This window comes from Lonchura striata, chromosome 37 (genome assembly GCF_050655825.1).
Source record: "Lonchura striata isolate lonStrDom1 chromosome 37, ASM5065582v1, whole genome shotgun sequence".
Taxonomy (NCBI): Eukaryota; Metazoa; Chordata; class Aves; order Passeriformes; family Estrildidae; genus Lonchura; species Lonchura striata.
In genome coordinates, this window is record NC_140739.1 from 3,114,588 (window position 1) to 3,132,286 (window position 17,699).

The following is a 17,699-nucleotide window of genomic DNA, read 5'->3' on the forward strand; positions in this document are numbered from 1 at the left end:
CTGCAACACCATGTGAAAGCCACCTGGACAAGAGAGGGAGGACTTTATTTACAAGCGAACGAAAGTGGCCAGCCCAGAGAGGGATCATGCATCAAGGTTGTCCGAGAAACACCCGGACGATAAATACACGATAAATATCCAAGACCGAGATAGTCAGAGCCATCAGGGAGGTACATCTCAAATCCGAATTCCGGGACTGCAAACACAGGTGTTCATCACTCTCCGGACACGAATTGTTCAACTTGCCACAGAGAAAAGAACTCCACATGAATACATGCACTTTGAAAAGGAAGAAAGGGGACTCTGGCTCAGGCAAGGAAAATCGTATAAAAATGGGTCAGACAGGACGGTCGGTGTGAAGCATAGAGGACCCTCTGCTGCAGCTGTCCAACCTGTGTCTCACCCGGTGGCAATCCCGGGCTCCACATTGACCTTTTTTTATAGTGGCTTTTTTTCATTTTTCTCAAAGTTTATATTTGGTACACTTAATAACTTTTATTAAATTAAAAATTAATAACTTGGAGCCTTGCATTTCTAAGATGTTTATCACATTCGGTTTCTCATGATAAGCCTATCTACTTCTGCTAATTCTGAGATGGGGAAAATGAACTGTCATGATTCCCGCTTGCACTAAAGGATTGTGACACGGGCTGACTTTGTGATGCCAGAGTCTTCTGTGCCATCACAGCGCAACTGTATGACATCCCAGAGTGATGGAGCAGCACTGGCTCTGTGACATCACAAGGGGGATTTGTGAGATCTCAGGGTGGGCTGTGACATCCCAGGAGGCAGTGTGACATCTCAGGGGCTCTGTGACCTTACTGGGGAGGTCACTTCAAGCCAGCTCCCACTCACAGTTCCTCCCAGAGAAGTCCAAAGCTGCTCGTGCCCGGTGGCATCCCGTGTCCCTCTGGGTCCCCCTGCCCCTGGCGCTGCAGCCTCCCGCTGAGGATGTTCGAGGAGATCAAGCCCAGAGCCTGACACGGGGACAGGGGCTCAGGGCCGTCACAGTTGGAACAGGGAGACAGGGACCCCCTAGCAGCATCCCTGTGCCCCCAGGGCCAGAGCTTGGCCAGGGCTCCTTCACCCTCTTATGAAGGAGGGCTTGAGAGCACTTTAAAAATCCCCAGCAGGGGAGTAGCATAAAACAGCTTTAAGATTAAGTGACAGCACCACAGAGTTCCTTGGCAAGAGTCACTCTGCTCCTGACTGGACACTTCAGGCACACCAAGGAAACAAAGCAACAACAAAACCAAACAAAATCCAGGCAATCAAACCAAAAAGGAGTCAAGAACTGTCCCGGTGTCTGTGTGTCTCTGTGTGTTTGTGTGTGTGTGTGTGTGTGGGTGTGTGTGTGTGTGTGACGAAAGGACAGTGAGGGCAAGGATAAAAGGAATACAGCCTAAAAACTAAACAGAGCTGTGGAATAACACTTAACAATATTCAACTTTGCTTATAACTTCTATTAAGCTTCATAAATTAGCAAAAGAACAACTTTTAGCAGCATTTAACTTTGCTTACAGCTTGTGACTTTGTCACTATAAGACACGTGAAAGCACGACGCGAGCCACCTGCTATTTTCAAGGTAAAGAGAAAAGTTTATTCTCTGACTCCAACTTTTATACTTTCCCAAAGGTGACATTGGATTGGAGAGTGAATGGGCCACCTGTCCAAAGACATCGGACAAAGCACTAGTACATCAAGTTTGTCCAGCCCCATAAAAGATTGTAAACAATATGTTGTTGACAGAAATTGTGTGGGAAGGTTCTCCAACAGAATGGAAACTCAGAAGGCTTTAGAAAATCTTAAGAATCAGGGTGACATGACTTAACCTTACTTGCAGGCCTGACTGGCTCAGCTATCCAAGGCAATCAAAGCCCTCAGAGAGCAGCATTTCTGCCACATTTCCCTGAGCACAGGCACTCCTGTGTGCACACAGACACAAAGAGTCACTACAAGGCACCTGTGAGAAATTCCCCTGAGCAAAGGGAAATGTTCCCTGTGGAGGCTTTGGCATCTCCCCAGGGGATGAAGGGTTGAGCCTGGAGCAGACAGTGTCTGTGATGAGCTCCAGAGGAGCTGAGCCCAGGGGCTGCTGGCCAAGGCCCAGGCCCAGTGAGCATTTCTCAGCTGGCAGGGCGGCCTGAGAAGGGGAAAGGGGAATGCACCAGACCAGGAACCATGGAACCAAGGGACCATTGTTACACTGTGGGGCCATGTGAGAAGAAGTGACCATTGGGACACTGTGGGGCCTTGTGAGACCAAGGGACCATTGGGACACTGTGGGACCATGTGAGATCAAGGGACCATTGGGATACTGTGAGTCCTCATGGATTCATGGACACCACTGTGACATTGCTGGGCCTCATGGAAGCAAGGGGACCCTAGTGATGCCGTGTGCCTCAGTGGAATGTAGGCATCATTGTGACACTGTGAGGCCCCATCCAGCCAAGGCTCCATTGGGACACTGCGAGACCCCACGGAAACAAAGCTCCAGGGTAACACAGAGAGGCTGCCTGTAATCAGTGCTCCATTGTGACCCTGTGGAGCCAAAGGAGAGCGTTGTGACACTGCAAAGCCCCATGGTCCATTGGTCCAAAGGTCCATTGTGACATTGCAGGACTCATGGAACAGAGGAGTCACATGACACTGTGGGGCCTGTGGAACCATGGAGAACATTGTGACACTGCAAGGCCTCAAGGAATCATTAGGACTGTTATATGTCTATAGGATAATTCGTGCAAATAAAATTGTCGTCTATTTTATAGTTATGTGCTGTTAAATTATACTCTTATAAGAAGTTTTTAAATCGCACAAGCCAGCAACAGCGACTGCAACACCATGTGAAAGCCACCTGGACAAGAGAGGGAGGACTTTATTTACAAGCGAACGAAAGTGGCCAGCCCAGAGAGGGATCATGCATCAAGGTTGTCCGAGAAACACCCGGACGATAAATACACGATAAATATCCAAGACCGAGATAGTCAGAGCCATCAGGGAGGTACATCTCAAATCCGAATTCCGGGACTGCAAACACAGGTGTTCATCACTCTCCGGACACGAATTGTTCAACTTGCCACAGAGAAAAGAACTCCACATGAATACATGCACTTTGAAAAGGAAGAAAGGGGACTCTGGCTCAGGCAAGGAAAATCGTATAAAAATGGGTCAGACAGGACGGTCGGTGTGAAGCATAGAGGACCCTCTGCTGCAGCTGTCCAACCTGTGTCTCACCCGGTGGCAATCCCGGGCTCCACATTGACCTTTTTTTATAGTGGCTTTTTTTCATTTTTCTCAAAGTTTATATTTGGTACACTTAATAACTTTTATTAAATTAAAAATTAATAACTTGGAGCCTTGCATTTCTAACATGTTTATCATGTTCGGTTTCTCATGATAAGCCTATCTACTTCTGCTAATTCTGAGATGGGGAAAATGAACTGTCATGATTCCCGCTTGCACTAAAGGATTGTGACACGGGCTGACTTTGTGATGCCAGAGTCTTCTGTGCCATCACAGCGCAACTGTATGACATCCCAGAGTGATGGAGCAGCACTGGCTCTGTGACATCACAAGGGGGATTTGTGAGATCTCAGGGTGGGCTGTGACATCCCAGGAGGCAGTGTGACATCTCAGGGGCTCTGTGACCTTACTGGGGAGGTCACTTCAAGCCAGCTCCCACTCACAGTTCCTCCCAGAGAAGTCCAAAGCTGCTCGTGCCCGGTGGCATCCCGTGTCCCTCTGGGTCCCCCTGCCCCTGGCGCTGCAGCCTCCCGCTGAGGATGTTCGAGGAGATCAAGCCCAGAGCCTGACATGGGGACAGGGGCTCAGGGCCGTAACAGTTGGAACAGGGAGACAGGGACCCCCTAGCAGCATCCCTGTGCCCCCAGGGCCAGAGCTTGGCCAGGGCTCCTTCACCCTCTTATGAAGGAGGGCTTGAGAGCACTTTAAAAATCCCCAGCAGGGGAGTAGCATAAAACAGCTTTAAGATTAAGTGACAGCACCACAGAGTTCCTTGGCAAGAGTCACTCTGCTCCTGACTGGACACTTCAGGCACACCAAGGAAACAAAGCAACAACAAAACCAAACAAAATCCAGGCAATCAAACCAAAAAGGAGTCAAGAACTGTCCCGGTGTCTGTGTGTCTCTGTGTGTTTGTGTGTGTGTGTGTGTGTGTGTGTGTGTGTGTGTGTGTGTGTGTGTGTGTGTGTGTGACGAAAGGACAGTGAGGGCAAGGATAAAAGGAATACAGCCTAAAAGCTAAACAGAGCTGTGGAATAACACTTAACAATATTCAACTTCGCTTATAACTTCTATTAAGCTTCACAAATTAGCAAAAGAGCAACTCTTAGCAGCATTTAACTTTGCTTACAGCTTGTGACTTTGTCGCTATAAGACACGTGAAAGCACGACGCGAGCCACCATGCTATTTTCAAGGTAAAGAGAAAATTTTATTCTCTGACTCCAACTTTTATACTTTCCCAAAGGTGACATTGGATTGGAGAGTGAATGGGCCACCTGTCCAAAGACATTGGACAAAGCACTAGTACATCAAGTTTGTCCAGCCCCATAAAAGATTGTAAACAATATGTTGTTGACAGAAATTGTGTGGGAAGGTTCTCCAACAGAATGGAAACTCAGAAGGCTTTAGAAAATCTTAAGAATCAGGGTGACATGACTTAACCTTACTTCCAGGCCTGACTGGCTCAGCTATCCAAGGCAATCAAAGCCCTCAGAGAGCAGCATTTCTGCCACATTTCCCTGAGCACAGGCACTCCTGTGTGCACACAGACACAAAGAGTCACTACAAGGCACCTGTGAGAAATTCCCCTGAGCAAAGGGAAATGTTCCCTGTGGAGGCTTTGGCATCTCCCCAGGGGATGAAGGGTTGAGCCTGGAGCAGACAGTGTCTGTGATGAGCTCCAGAGGAGCTGAGCCCAGGGGCTGCTGGCCAAGGCCCAGGCCCAGTGAGCATTTCTCAGCTGGCAGGGCGGCCTGAGAAGGGGAAAGGGGAATGCACCAGACCAGGAACCATGGAACCAAGGGACCATTGTTACACTGTGGGGCCATGTGAGAAGAAGTGACCATTGGGACACTGTGGGGCCTTGTGAGACCAAGGGACCATTGGGACACTGTGGGACCATGTGAGATCAAGGGACCATTGGGATACTGTGAGTCCTCATGGATTCATGGACACCACTGTGACATTGCTGGGCCTCATGGAAGCAAGGGGACCCTAGTGACGCCGTGTGCCTCAGTGGAATGTAGGCATCATTGTGACACTGTGAGGCCCCATCCAGCCAAGGCTCCATTGGGACACTGCGAGACCCCACGGAAACAAAGCTCCAGGGTAACACAGAGAGGCTGCCTGTAATCAGTGCTCCATTGTGACCCTGTGGAGCCAAAGGAGAGCGTTGTGACACTGCAAAGCCCCATGGTCCATTGGTCCAAAGGTCCATTGTGACATTGCAGGACTCATGGAACAGAGGAGTCACATGACACTGTGGGGCCTGTGGAACCATGGAGAACATTGTGACACTGCAAGGCCTCAAGGAATCCTTAGGACTGTTATATGTCTATAGGATAATTCGTGCAAATAAAATTGTCATCTCTTTTATAGCTATGTGCTGTTAAATTATACTCTTATAAGAAGTTTTTAAATCGCACAAGCCAGCAACAGCGACTGCAACACCATGTCAAAGCCACCTGGACGAGAGAGGGAGGACTTTATTTACAAGCGAACGAAAGTGGCCAGCCCAGAGAGGGATCATGCATCAAGGTTGTCCGAGAAACACCCGGACGATAAATACACGATAAATATCCGAGACCGAGATAGTCAGAGCCATCAGGGAGGTACATCTCAAATCCGAATTCCGGGACTGCAAACACAGGTGTTCATCACTCTCCGGACACGTATTGTTCAACTTGCCACAGAGAAAAGAACTCCACATGAATACATGCACTTTGAAAAGGAAGAAAGGGGACTCTGGCTCAGGCAAGGAAAATCGTATAAAAATGGGTCAGACAGGACGGTCGGTGTGAAGCATAGAGGACCCTCTGCTGCAGCTGTCAAACCTGTGTCTCACCCGGTGGCAATCCCGGGCTCCACATTGACCTTTTTTTATAGTGGCTTTTTTTCATTTTTCTCAAAGTTTATATTTGGTACACTTAATAACTTTTATTAAATTAAAAATTAATAACTTGGAGCCTTGCATTTCTAAGATGTTTATCACATTCGGTTTCTCATGATAAGCCTATCTACTTCTGCTAATTCTGAGATGGGGAAAATGAACTGTCATGATTCCCGCTTGCACTAAAGGATTGTGACACGGGCTGACTTTGTGATGCCAGAGTCTTCTGTGCCATCACAGCGCAACTGTATGACATCCCAGAGTGATGGAGCAGCACTGGCTCTGTGACATCACAAGGGGGATTTGTGAGATCTCAGGGTGGGCTGTGACATCCCAGGAGGCAGTGTGACATCTCAGGGGCTCTGTGACCTTACTGGAGAGGTCACTTCAAGCCAGCTCCCACTCACAGTTCCTCCCAGAGAAGTCCAAAGCTGCTCGTGCCCGGTGGCATCCCGTGTCCCTCTGGGTCCCCCTGCCCCTGGCGCTGCAGCCTCCCGCTGAGGATGTTCGAGGAGATCAAGCCCAGAGCCTGACACGGGGACAGGGGCTCAGGGCCGTCACAGTTGGAACAGGGAGACAGGGACCCCCTAGCAGCATCCCTGTGCCCCCAGGGCCAGAGCTTGGCCAGGGCTCCTTCACCCTCTTATGAAGGAGGGCTTGAGAGCACTTTAAAAATCCCCAGCAGGGGAGTAGCATAAAACAGCTTTAATATTAAGTGACAGCACCACAGAGTTCCTTGGCAAGAGTCACTCTGCTCCTGACTGGGCACTTCAGGCACACCAAGGAAACAAAGCAACAACAAAACCAAACAAAATCCAGGCAATGAAACCAAAAAGGAGTCAAGAACTGTCCCGGTGTCTGTGTGTCTCTGTGTGTTTGTGTGTGTGTGTGTGTGTGACGAAAGGACAGTGAGGGCAAGGATAAAAGGAATACAGCCTAAAAGCTAAACAGAGCTGTGGAATAACACTTAACAATATTCAACTTCGCTTATAACTTCTATTAAGCTTCACAAATTAGCAAAAGAACAACTCTTAGCAGCATTTAACTTTGCTTACAGCTTGTGACTTTGTCGCTATAAGACACGTGAAAGCACGACGCGAGCCACCTGCTATTTTCAAGGTAAAGAGAAAAGTTTATTCTCCGACTCCAACTTTTATACTTTCCCAAAGGTGACATTGGATTGGAGAGTGAATGGGCCACCTGTCCAAAGACATTGGACAAAGCACTAGTACATCAAGTTTGTCCAGCCCCATAAAAGATTGTAAACAATATGTTGTTGACAGAAATTGTGTGGGAAGGTTCTCCAACAGAATGGAAACTCAGAAGGCTTTAGAAAATCTTAAGAATCAGGGTGACATGACTTAACCTTACTTCCAGGCCTGACTGGCTCAGCTATCCAAGGCAATCAAAGCCCTCAGAGAGCAGCATTTCTGCCACCTTTCCCTGAGCACAGGCACTCCTGTGTGCACACAGACACAAAGAGTCACTACAAGGCACCTGTGAGAAATTCCCCTGAGCAAAGGGAAATGCTCCCTGTGGAGGCTTTGGCATCTCCCCAGGGGATGAAGGGTTGAGCCTGGAGCAGACAGTGTCTGTGATGAGCTCCAGAGGAGCTGAGCCCAGGGGCTGCTGGCCAAGGCCCAGGCCCAGTGAGCATTTCTCAGCTGGCAGGGCGGCCTGAGAAGGGGAAAGGGGAATGCACCAGACCAGGAACCATGGAACCAAGGGACCATTGTTACACTGTGGGGCCATGTGAGAAGAAGTGACCATTGGGACACTGTGGGGCCTTGTGAGACCAAGGGACCATTGGGACACTGTGGGACCATGTGAGATCAAGGGACCATTGGGATACTGTGAGTCCTCATGGATTCATGGACACCACTGTGACATTGCTGGGCCTCATGGAAGCAAGGGGACCCTAGTGACGCCGTGTGCCTCAGTGGAATGTAGGCATCATTGTGACACTGTGAGGCCCCATCCAGCCAAGGCTCCATTGGGACACTGCGAGACCCCACGGAAACAAAGCTCCAGGGTAACACAGAGAGGCTGCCTGTAATCAGTGCTCCATTGTGACCCTGTGGAGCCAAAGGAGAGTGTTGTGACACTGCAAAGCCCCATGGTCCATTGGTCCAAAGGTCCATTGTGACATTGCAGGACTCATGGAACAGAGGAGTCACATGACACTGTGGGGCCTGTGGAACCATGGAGAACATTGTGACACTGCAAGGCCTCAAGGAATCATTAGGACTGTTATATGTCTATAGGATAATTCGTGCAAATAAAATTGTCGTCTATTTTATAGTTATGTGCTGTTAAATTATACTCTTATAAGAAGTTTTTAAATCGCACAAGCCAGCAACAGCGACTGCAACACCATGTCAAAGCCACCTGGACGAGAGAGGGAGGACTTTATTTACAAGCGAACGAAAGTGGCCAGCCCAGAGAGGGATCATGCATCAAGGTTGTCCGAGAAACACCCGGACGATAAATACACGATAAATATCCGAGACCGAGATAGTCAGAGCCATCAGGGAGGTACATCTCAAATCCGAATTCCGGGACTGCAAACACAGGTGTTCATCACTCTCCGGACACGTATTGTTCAACTTGCCACAGAGAAAAGAACTCCACATGAATACATGCACTTTGAAAAGGAAGAAAGGGGACTCTGGCTCAGGCAAGGAAAATCGTATAAAAATGGGTCAGACAGGACGGTCGGTGTGAAGCATAGAGGACCCTCTGCTGCAGCTGTCCAACCTGTGTCTCACCCGGTGGCAATCCCGGGCTCCACATTGACCTTTTTTTATAGTGGCTTTTTTTCATTTTTCTCAAAGTTTATATTTGGTACACTTAATAACTTTTATTAAATTAAAAATTAATAACTTGGAGCCTTGCATTTCTAACATGTTTATCACGTTCGGTTTCTCATGATAAGCCTATCTACTTCTGCTAATTCTGAGATGGGGAAAATGAACTGTCATGATTCCCGCTTGCACTAAAGGATTGTGACACGGGCTGACTTTGTGATGCCAGAGTCATCTGTGCCATCACAGCGCAACTGTATGACATCCCAGAGTGCTAGAGCAGCACTGGCTCTGTGACATCACAAGGGGGATTTGTGAGATCTCAGGGTGGGCTGTGACATCCCAGGAGGCAGTGTGACATCTCAGGGGCTCTGTGACCTTACTGGGGAGGTCACTTCAAGCCAGCTCCCACTCACAGTTCCTCCCAGAGAAGTCCAAAGCTGCTCGTGCCCGGTGGCATCCCGTGTCCCTCTGGGTCCCCCTGCCCCTGGCGCTGCAGCCTCCCGCTGAGGATGTTCGAGGAGATCAAGCCCAGAGCCTGACACGGGGACAGGGGCTCAGGGCCGTCACAGTTGGAACAGGGAGACAGGGACCCCCTAGCAGCATCCCTGTGCCCCCAGGGCCAGAGCTTGGCCAGGGCTCCTTCACCCTCTTATGAAGGAGGGCTTGAGAGCACTTTAAAAATCCCCAGCAGGGGAGTAGCATAAAACAGCATTAAGATTAAGTGACAGCACCACAGAGTTCCTTGGCAAGAGTCACTCTGCTCCTGACTGGACACTTCAGGCACACCAAGGAAACAAAGCAACAACAAAACCAAACAAAATCCAGGCAATCAAACCAAAAAGGAGTCAAGAACTGTCCCGGTGTCTGTGTGTCTCTGTGTGTTTGTCTGTGTGTCTCTGTGTGTTTGTCTGTGTGTGTGTGTGTGTGTGTGTGTGTGTGACGAAAGGACAGTGAGGGCAAGGATAAAAGGAATACAGCCTAAAAGCTAAACAGAGCTGTGGAATAACACTTAACAATATTCAACTTTGCTTATAACTTCTATTAAGCTTCACAAATTAGCAAAAGAGCAACTCTTAGCAGCATTTAACTTTGCTTACAGCTTGTGACTTTGTCGCTATAAGACACGTGAAAGCACGACGCGAGCCACCTGCTATTTTCAAGGTAAAGAGAAAAGTTTATTCTCTGACTCCAACTTTTATACTTTCCCAAAGGTGACATTGGATTGGAGAGTGAATGGACCACCTGTCCAAAGACATTGGACAAAGCACTAGTACATCAAGTTTGTCCAGCCCCATAAAAGATTGTAAACAATATGTTGTTGACAGAAATTGTGTGGGAAGGTTCTCCAACAGAATGGAAACTCAGAAGGCTTTAGAAAATCTTAAGAATCAGGGTGACATGACTTAACCTTACTTCCAGGCCTGACTGGCTCAGCTATCCAAGGCAATCAAAGCCCTCAGAGAGCAGCATTTCTGCCACCTTTCCCTGAGCACAGGCACTCCTGTGTGCACACAGACACAAAGAGTCACTACAAGGCACCTGTGAGAAATTCCCCTGAGCAAAGGGAAATGTTCCCTGTGGAGGCTTTGGCATCTCCCCAGGGGATGAAGGGTTGAGCCTGGAGCAGACAGTGTCTGTGATGAGCTCCAGAGGAGCTGAGCCCAGGGGCTGCTGGCCAAGGCCCTGGCCCAGTGAGCATTTCTCAGCTGGCAGGGCGGCCTGAGAAGGGGAGAGGGGAATGCACCAGACCAGGAACCATGGAACCAAGGGACCATTGTTACACTGTGGGGCCATGTGAGAAGAAGTGACCATTGGGACACTGTGGGGCCTTGTGAGACCAAGGGACCATTGGGATACTGTGAGTCCTCATGGATTCATGGACACCACTGTGACATTGCTGGGCCTCATGGAAGCAAGGGGACCCTAGTGATGCCGTGTGCCTCAGTGGAATGTAGGCATCATTGTGACACTGTGAGGCCCCATCCAGCCAAGGCTCCATTGGGACACTGCGAGACCCCACGGAAACAAAGCTCCAGGGTAACACAGAGAGGCTGCCTGTAATCAGTGCTCCATTGTGACCCTGTGGAGCCAAAGGAGAGCGTTGTGACACTGCAAAGCCCCATGGTCCATTGGTCCAAAGGTCCATTGTGACATTGCAGGACTCATGGAACAGAGGAGTCACATGACACTGTGGGGCCTGTGGAACCATGGAGAACATTGTGACACTGCAAGGCCTCAAGGAATCATTAGGACTGTTATATGTCTATAGGATAATTCGTGCAAATAAAATTGTCGTCTATTTTATAGTTATGTGCTGTTAAATTATACTCTTATAAGAAGTTTTTAAATCGCACAAGCCAGCAACAGCGACTGCAACACCATGTCAAAGCCACCTGGACGAGAGAGGGAGGACTTTATTTACAAGCGAACGAAAGTGGCCAGCCCAGAGAGGGATCATGCATCAAGGTTGTCCGAGAAACACCCGGACGATAAATACACGATAAATATCCGAGACCGAGATAGTCAGAGCCATCAGGGAGGTACATCTCAAATCCGAATTCCGGGACTGCAAACACAGGTGTTCATCACTCTCCGGACACGTATTGTTCAACTTGCCACAGAGAAAAGAACTCCACATGAATACATGCACTTTGAAAAGGAAGAAAGGGGACTCTGGCTCAGGCAAGGAAAATCGTATAAAAATGGGTCAGACAGGACGGTCGGTGTGAAGCATAGAGGACCCTCTGCTGCAGCTGTCCAACCTGTGTCTCACCCGGTGGCAATCCCGGGCTCCACATTGACCTTTTTTTATAGTGGCTTTTTTTCATTTTTCTCAAAGTTTATATTTGGTACACTTAATAACTTTTATTAAATTAAAAATTAATAACTTGGAGCCTTGCATTTCTAACATGTTTATCACGTTCGGTTTCTCATGATAAGCCTATCTACTTCTGCTAATTCTGAGATGGGGAAAATGAACTGTCATGATTCCCGCTTGCACTAAAGGATTGTGACACGGGCTGACTTTGTGATGCCAGAGTCTTCTGTGCCATCACAGCGCAACTGTATGACATCCCAGAGTGCTAGAGCAGCACTGGCTCTGTGACATCACAAGGGGGATTTGTGAGATCTCAGGGTGGGCTGTGACATCCCAGGAGGCAGTGTGACATCTCAGGGGCTCTGTGACCTTACTGGGGAGGTCACTTCAAGCCAGCTCCCACTCACAGTTCCTCCCAGAGAAGTCCAAAGCTGCTCGTGCCCGGTGGCATCCCGTGTCCCTCTGGGTCCCCCTGCCCCTGGCGCTGCAGCCTCCCGCTGAGGATGTTCGAGGAGATCAAGCCCAGAGCCTGACACGGGGACAGGGGCTCAGGGCCGTCACAGTTGGAACAGGGAGACAGGGACCCCCTAGCAGCATCCCTGTGCCCCCAGGGCCAGAGCTTGGCCAGGGCTCCTTCACCCTCTTATGAAGGAGGGCTTGAGAGCACTTTAAAAATCCCCAGCAGGGGAGTAGCATAAAACAGCATTAAGATTAAGTGACAGCACCACAGAGTTCCTTGGCAAGAGTCACTCTGCTCCTGACTGGACACTTCAGGCACACCAAGGAAACAAAGCAACAACAAAACCAAACAAAATCCAGGCAATCAAACCAAAAAGGAGTCAAGAACTGTCCCGGTGTCTGTGTGTCTCTGTGTGTTTGTCTGTGTGTGTGTGTGTGTGTGTGTGTGTGTGTGTGACGAAAGGACAGTGAGGGCAAGGATAAAAGGAATACAGCCTAAAAGCTAAACAGAGCTGTGGAATAACACTTAACAATATTCAACTTTGCTTATAACTTCTATTAAGCTTCACAAATTAGCAAAAGAACAACTCTTAGCAGCATTTAACTTTGCTTACAGCTTGTGACTTTGTCGCTATAAGACACGTGAAAGCACGACGCGAGCCACCTGCTATTTTCAAGGTAAAGAGAAAAGTTTATTCTCCAACTTTTATACTTTCCCAAAGGTGACATTGGATTGGAGAGTGAATGGACCACCTGTCCAAAGACATTGGACAAAGCACTAGTACATCAAGTTTGTCCAGCCCCATAAAAGATTGTAAACAATATGTTGTTGACAGAAATTGTGTGGGAAGGTTCTCCAACAGAATGGAAACTCAGAAGGCTTTAGAAAATCTTAAGAATCAGGGTGACATGACTTAACCTTACTTCCAGGCCTGACTGGCTCAGCTATCCAAGGCAATCAAAGCCCTCAGAGAGCAGCATTTCTGCCACCTTTCCCTGAGCACAGGCACTCCTGTGTGCACACAGACACAAAGAGTCACTACAAGGCACCTGTGAGAAATTCCCCTGAGCAAAGGGAAATGTTCCCTGTGGAGGCTTTGGCATCTCCCCAGGGGATGAAGGGTTGAGCCTGGAGCAGACAGTGTCTGTGATGAGCTCCAGAGGAGCTGAGCCCAGGGGCTGCTGGCCAAGGCCCTGGCCCAGTGAGCATTTCTCAGCTGGCAGGGCGGCCTGAGAAGGGGAGAGGGGAATGCACCAGACCAGGAACCATGGAACCAAGGGACCATTGTTACACTGTGGGGCCATGTGAGAAGAAGTGACCATTGGGACACTGTGGGGCCTTGTGAGACCAAGGGACCATTGGGACACTGTGGGACCATGTGAGATCAAGGGACCATTGGGATACTGTGAGTCCTCATGGATTCATGGACACCACTGTGACATTGCTGGGCCTCATGGAAGCAAGGGGACCCTAGTGACGCCGTGTGCCTCAGTGGAATGTAGGCATCATTGTGACACTGTGAGGCCCCATCCAGCCAAGGCTCCATTGGGACACTGCGAGACCCCACGGAAACAAAGCTCCAGGGTAACACAGAGAGGCTGCCTGTAATCAGTGCTCCATTGTGACCCTGTGGAGCCAAAGGAGACCGTTGTGACACTGCAAAGCCCCATGGTCCATTGGTCCAAAGGTCCATTGTGACATTGCAGGACTCATGGAACAGAGGAGTCACATGACACTGTGGGGCCTGTGGAACCATGGAGAACATTGTGACACTGCAAGGCCTCAAGGAATCATTAGGACTGTTATATGTCTATAGGATAATTCGTGCAAATAAAATTGTCGTCTATTTTATAGTTATGTGCTGTTAAATTATACTCTTATAAGAAGTTTTTAAATCGCACAAGCCAGCAACAGCGACTGCAACACCATGTCAAAGCCACCTGGACGAGAGAGGGAGGACTTTATTTACAAGCGAACGAAAGTGGCCAGCCCAGAGAGGGATCATGCATCAAGGTTGTCCGAGAAACACCCGGACGATAAATACACGATAAATATCCGAGACCGAGATAGTCAGAGCCATCAGGGAGGTACATCTCAAATCCGAATTCCGGGACTGCAAACACACGTGTTCATCACTCTCCGGACACGTATTGTTCAACTTGCCACAGAGAAAAGAACTCCACATGAATACATGCACTTTGAAAAGGAAGAAAGGGGACTCTGGCTCAGGCAAGGAAAATCGTATAAAAATGGGTCAGAAAGGACGGTCGGTGTGAAGCATAGAGGACCCTCTGCTGCAGCTGTCAAACCTGTGTCTCACCCGGTGGCAATCCCGGGCTCCACATTGACCTTTTTTTATAGTGGCTTTTTTTCATTTTTCTCAAAGTTTATATTTGGTACACTTAATAACTTTTATTAAATTAAAAATTAATAACTTGGAGCCTTGCATTTCTAAGATGTTTATCACATTCGGTTTCTCATGATAAGCCTATCTACTTCTGCTAATTCTGAGATGGGGAAAATGAACTGTCATGATTCCCGCTTGCACTAAAGGATTGTGACACGGGCTGACTTTGTGATGCCAGAGTCTTCTGTGCCATCACAGCACAACTGTATGACATCCCAGAGTGCTAGAGCAGCACTGGCTCTGTGACATCACAAGGGGGATTTGTGAGATCTCAGGGTGGGCTGTGACATCCCAGGAGGCAGTGTGACATCTCAGGGGCTCTGTGACCTTACTGGGGAGGTCACTTCAAGCCAGCTCCCACTCACAGTTCCTCCCAGAGAAGTCCAAAGCTGCTCGTGCCCGGTGGCATCCCGTGTCCCTCTGGGTCCCCCTGCCCCTGGCGCTGCAGCCTCCCGCTGAGGATGTTCGAGGAGATCAAGCCCAGAGCCTGACACGGGGACAGGGGCTCAGGGCCGTCACAGTTGGAACAGGGAGACAGGGACCCCCTAGCAGCATCCCTGTGCCCCCAGGGCCAGAGCTTGGCCAGGGCTCCTTCACCCTCTTATGAAGGAGGGCTTGAGAGCACTTTAAAAATCCCCAGCAGGGGAGTAGCATAAAACAGCATTAAGATTAAGTGACAGCACCACAGAGTTCCTTGGCAAGAGTCACTCTGCTCCTGACTGGACACTTCAGGCACACCAAGGAAACAAAGCAACAACAAAACCAAACAAAATCCAGGCAATCAAACCAAAAAGGAGTCAAGAACTGTCCCGGTGTCTGTGTGTCTCTGTGTGTTTGTCTCTGTGTGTGTGTGTGTGTGTGTGTGTGTGTGTGACGAAAGGACAGTGAGGGCAAGGATAAAAGGAATACAGCCTAAAAGCTAAACAGAGCTGTGGAATAACACTTAACAATATTCAACTTTGCTTATAACTTCTATTAAGCTTCACAAATTAGCAAAAGAACAACTCTTAGCAGCATTTAACTTTGCTTACAGCTTGTGACTTTGTCGCTATAAGACACGTGAAAGCACGACGCGAGCCACCTGCTATTTTCAAGGTAAAGAGAAAAGTTTATTCTCCAACTTTTATACTTTCCCAAAGGTGACATTGGATTGGAGAGTGAATGGACCACCTGTCCAAAGACATTGGACAAAGCACTAGTACATCAAGTTTGTCCAGCCCCATAAAAGATTGTAAACAATATGTTGTTGACAGAAATTGTGTGGGAAGGTTCTCCAACAGAATGGAAACTCAGAAGGCTTTAGAAAATCTTAAGAATCAGGGTGACATGACTTAACCTTACTTGCAGGCCTGACTGGCTCAGCTATCCAAGGCAATCAAAGCCCTCAGAGAGCAGCATTTCTGCCACATTTCCCTGAGCACAGGCACTCCTGTGTGCACACAGACACAAAGAGTCACTACAAGGCACCTGTGAGAAATTCCCCTGAGCAAAGGGAAATGTTCCCTGTGGAGGCTTTGGCATCTCCCCAGGGGATGAAGGGTTGAGCCTGGAGCAGACAGTGTCTGTGATGAGCTCCAGAGGAGCTGAGCCCAGGGGCTGCTGGCCAAGGCCCTGGCCCAGTGAGCATTTCTCAGCTGGCAGGGCGGCCTGAGAAGGGGAGAGGGGAATGCACCAGACCAGGAACCATGGAACCAAGGGACCATTGTTACACTGTGGGGCCATGTGAGAAGAAGTGACCATTGGGACACTGTGGGGCCTTGTGAGACCAAGGGACCATTGGGACACTGTGGGACCATGTGAGATCAAGGGACCATTGGGATACTGTGAGTCCTCATGGATTCATGGACACCACTGTGACATTGCTGGGCCTCATGGAAGCAAGGGGACCCTAGTGACGCCGTGTGCCTCAGTGGAATGTAGGCATCATTGTGACACTGTGAGGCCCCATCCAGCCAAGGCTCCATTGGGACACTGCGAGACCCCACGGAAACAAAGCTCCAGGGTAACACAGAGAGGCTGCCTGTAATCAGTGCTCCATTGTGACCCTGTGGAGCCAAAGGAGAGCGTTGTGACACTGCAAAGCCCCATGGTCCATTGGTCCAAAGGTCCATTGTGACATTGCAGGACTCATGGAACAGAGGAGTCACATGACACTGTGGGGCCTGTGGAACCATGGAGAACATTGTGACACTGCAAGGCCTCAAGGAATCATTAGGACTGTTATATGTCTATAGGATAATTCGTGCAAATAAAATTGTCGTCTATTTTATAGTTATGTGCTGTTAAATTATACTCTTATAAGAAGTTTTTAAATCGCACAAGCCAGCAACAGCGACTGCAACACCATGTCAAAGCCACCTGGACGAGAGAGGGAGGACTTTATTTACAAGCGAACGAAAGTGGCCAGCCCAGAGAGGGATCATGCATCAAGGTTGTCCGAGAAACACCCGGACGATAAATACACGATAAATATCCGAGACCGAGATAGTCAGAGCCATCAGGGAGGTACATCTCAAATCCGAATTCCGGGACTGCAAACACAGGTGTTCATCACTCTCCGGACACGTATTGTTCAACTTGCCACAGAGAAAAGAACTCCACATGAATACATGCACTTTGAAAAGGAAGAAAGGGGACTCTGGCTCAGGCAAGGAAAATCGTATAAAAATGGGTCAGACAGGACGGTCGGTGTGAAGCATAGAGGACCCTCTGCTGCAGCTGTCCAACCTGTGTCTCACCCGGTGGCAATCCCGGGCTCCACATTGAACTTTTTTTATAGTGGCTTTTTTTCATTTTTCTCAAAGTTTATATTTGGTACACTTAATAACTTTTATTAAATTAAAAATTAATAACTTGGAGCCTTGCATTTCTAAGATGTTTATCACATTCGGTTTCTCATGATAAGCCTATCTACTTCTGCTAATTCTGAGATGGGGAAAATGAACTGTCATGATTCCCGCTTGCACTAAAGGATTGTGACACGGGCTGACTTTGTGATGCCAGAGTCTTCTGTGCCATCACAGCGCAACTGTATGACATCCCAGAGTGCTAGAGCAGCACTGGCTCTGTGACATCA